This window comes from Amphimedon queenslandica, unplaced genomic scaffold (assembly GCF_000090795.2).
Source record: "Amphimedon queenslandica unplaced genomic scaffold, v1.1 AMPQUscaffold_11026, whole genome shotgun sequence".
NCBI classification, from domain to species: domain Eukaryota; kingdom Metazoa; phylum Porifera; class Demospongiae; order Haplosclerida; family Niphatidae; genus Amphimedon; species Amphimedon queenslandica.
In genome coordinates, this window is record NW_003548729.1 from 1 (window position 1) to 3,715 (window position 3,715).

General features: G+C 33.6%; 1 long non-coding RNA gene across 4 annotated transcripts; it reads right to left on the reverse strand.

Annotated features, from left to right (window-relative positions):
* Positions 1 to 974: 974 nt before the first annotated feature.
* On the reverse strand, positions 975 to 3,708 carry LOC109589676 (uncharacterized). Of its 4 annotated transcripts, none has more exons than XR_002188863.1 (4): positions 3,297 to 3,708; positions 1,991 to 3,234; positions 1,231 to 1,947; positions 975 to 1,174 (listed from the first exon to the last, which is right to left on the reverse strand). It is a non-coding gene; the product is annotated as an uncharacterized LOC109589676 (long non-coding RNA). The 4 variants fall into 4 exon arrangements; XR_002188862.1 differs by having other exon boundaries at positions 1,991 to 3,242; XR_002188864.1 differs by having other exon boundaries at positions 1,231 to 1,941; positions 1,991 to 3,708.
* Between the last annotated feature and the right edge of the window lie 7 nt (positions 3,709 to 3,715).

Below are 3,715 nucleotides of genomic sequence, written 5' to 3' on the forward strand. Positions count from 1 at the left end.
GTACCATACTCAGTATCATCAGTGTCATAGTCAGTAACATACTCACACCCTATCTTCGGCAATTATAGCAGAGATATAAAGAGACATGACACCATGATAATGAGCCTAACCTTAACAAAAGTGAACAATATAACTGAAAGGACAAGTAAGCAATAGAATGGGGACCCCATCACTTAAAACTTCTACTAGAAACTAGAACAGTTACACTAGAATAGCTAATACACTAGAATACAAGAACTTCAAGTTCATGACTTTTGTGAATTATAGCATCCACGTGTGTAAATTTGATTGGTAGATGACTGATTCTCACTGTGTACTAGTGAATTAAGTCACATGACTACAAGTTAGTTAATAATGTTAATAATAATTAATTTGTATTCATAATAATGAACCTTATTATTTATTGTGTTTAATTATTGCTGCTATAATAATTAAAATTATAATATTATTATAATCTATTATACACAAACCGTAAAGAATTAATAATTATTGCCAATACATGTTTACTGACTAGTGTAATCATAAGGCACTAGTAACAGCATAGTTTATACTGTAATTGATAATAATAGCTAGACAAGAGGTTTTGTCAAAACAAAATATCATAACAAAAAAAGCAAAAAGCACAAATTATAAATATAAAGGGAAATGATTGCTGCTGTTATACAGATAATTGGGCCCACGCTATTTGTCCTTAATACATGTACAGTGACAAACTTGTCTACTATACAGCACTTAATATTCAAGATACTATTATAACAAAAAGACCCGTTTGATTAACACAGTGACAATATTGACATATTGTATGATGCTGCATTGACAAATTTGCCACAACAGCTTGATTATGCTGAGTCATCATCATGACATCAGCCACTCTCCAATGCCCATTTATAGTATGGTCACGTGATTAGTAGTGAAACAAACAATGCCTGTGATATTTTATACATGCATTATGATACTAGTATCTGAACACTGAACAGAGTGACAAATTGATAAATTGTTCTTTTTTGATGGAAAGCAAAAGAGAGGTTTAAGTGTTCGTATTAATAATAAAAAAATATATTATGAAGAGTCTAAATATGCCGTGGTAGGTTTTTATCATTTCTTCATATGATCATCATCATAAGTAGTGAAGGATTTTTGTCATCTCTAAACTTGAGCAAAAAGGTTCCGAAATCTGTAAGGAAAAACAAGGTCACTATATTAGATATACACATATTTTTATAACCTTACTTGTTAAAGTCCTGTTAAATGATGCACACTAATTTTGCCGCCAGCAAGAAATACCGTATGCAAACAAAATTTTGTGTAATAAAATTTTGTGAATGATTGACAATTAATTTTGTTTCTGCAGACTATCTAAATTAAATTCTTAATTCTAATAATAATTTTAACTTGTAAAATTCTTTGCAATTTGTCATTAAGCCCAGAATTAGATTGATGCTATTATGAAGCTGTGAAAATATTCATGTACAACAAAATTTTGCTGCATACACAGTATTGTGACACCCACATCCACTCCAGGTATAATTGATCAGTTATGGCAAGAATCAACTCAATAAAGACTTTTATAATACAATAATAATGAAAGTTTATAATGAAAGTCAAAAAGTGCCACAGTACCAAGTCTACCAGTAGTACCACAGGTCAAGTAGACCTTGTGGGTCTTGAGCTGCAAAAGGCTCTGGCAGCACTGGACGTATGGCCAAAGCAAATATAACGGCAAAATGTGGCAGGATAAGACTAAAAAGAAATATTCAAAGTGTCGTAATGAAACAATTTTAAAAGGATAATGGCACACTGTGCAGGGAGATACCCATTATCTCTAAGTAAGGGAAGGATAGTGGCAAGAATATGCTCTACACCATCAGAACCAGCATCATCTTGAAAAGAGCCACCTCCTGAATCATCCGGTGGCACACCATTCCCATACCCTTGTATGGCCTGTAGCTGTAGTATAAGATAACTAGACACATTAGTAGGAGCTACTGACCTTAACAAATAACAGGACAAATAACAGGACAAATAAGGAATAGCGGTGGAATTCCATTCTCCTAACTAAAAATATCAACTGCTAACCCAACGCTGAGTTTATATAAACAGTATCTTCAAGCAACCATGTGTATCAATTTCATTGGCTGTAATTTAGTGACGTCAGTATTAAGCAGCATATTTCAAATTTCTAATACGCATCGTGACTTAATTTAAAGTAACTATCACACAGATAGAATTACTGTGGGTCAGATGCATACCAGCATAATATTTGTATAAAACAAACTTTATAGTAAATACACTGTATGAATAATTGAACATTAATACAATAATATCACTCAGGGTATAGACCTCTTGGTGCTAAATATAGTCATAATGTTACCGTAATAATTTCTAACTTTTAGCCCCACCCATTAGGTGTGGTTTTCATTGTAGCAGCCATTTTGGTGTCCAACATGGCCTATCTTTTACATGGTAGAAAATAGTTTTCCTCTTTTTCCGGAGCTGATAAGAATAGATATAATGCTGAAATAGAATGGATCAGTGGTCAGAAGTACTGTGATCAATCAGACCCATACCAGATTCGTCGAGAAGTGGCCTCAGTTGCAGTCAGCTTGGGGTCATAGAAAGCAATGAAGGCTTATAAAAGTTTGGATTCATATAAATGCTCGTATAAATATTACAACAGGTAGGTTGTTGGACAGTTGCTATGTCTTTATTTTGCTGGCCATAGTGGATAAGGGTTCAAACTGTTCTGCTACATTGTATATATATCTGACAAATTGATAAGATTGTTACTGTGCTACTTAAGTAAATTTATGTAAATCAGTTTTGGAAATACTTGTTTTAGAAAAAAATTATTACTGGAAAATAATAATACAAACAAAATATATAATAATCAGTAATAAAACCACTTTAAGACAATATGCATGTATGGACAGTATCCCCAATGCATTAAGTTGTGGTGGAACCATTCACTGTGACAGTTAGGACGTACCATTGCAAGCAATCATCTTTCCCTTGTGTTCCCTGCAGAAACAATATGTACCAACTTCATTCCTTGTTTGTAGCACTCTGTTTCTTGTCCTGTTGGCATTTAGAATATCAGCAGTGAACCCATTCCTTTGAGTCCAAACTGTAATGACTTCTTTGGCTCCGGCTAGCTAGCAACAGCCCCTCTTGTATCTTTGTAGAGCATTTGTTCTATAGGCTTGTTTTCAATTCAAAATACTGATAGTACATTATCTATTATTCTTGGGATTATTATGGTGTTTTTACAATAATAAAACTCGTAAGAACTGACCTACCTGTGACTGTCTGCTGGTCTACTTCGTTGATAACCAGTTCTGATAGTAGCTATACACCTATCTTTCCACGGAGAAACGATAAAAAGACAAGTTCTGTCCTTTTTTATGACGTGAATGACAGCCAACTGCATAACAAGAAGGCCATTACTGTTGTATTTTGGACACCAAAATGGCGGTTTTGAAATTTTATGAAATTTTTTTCTCATTAGAACAATACGGTCTATTCATGAATATATTTAGCACCAAGAGGTCTATAACATCGATTAGCTACACAGCCAAGAAATTACATTATGATACTGAGCTGTAAAGTTAACATTAATGTAACTTTAATGATTACAGTCCTGATTCGCTCATGATTTAACCCCGGTCTGATACGTTGCTGTATACAAAGAAGATACTTACTGTAATGCTACACTAAT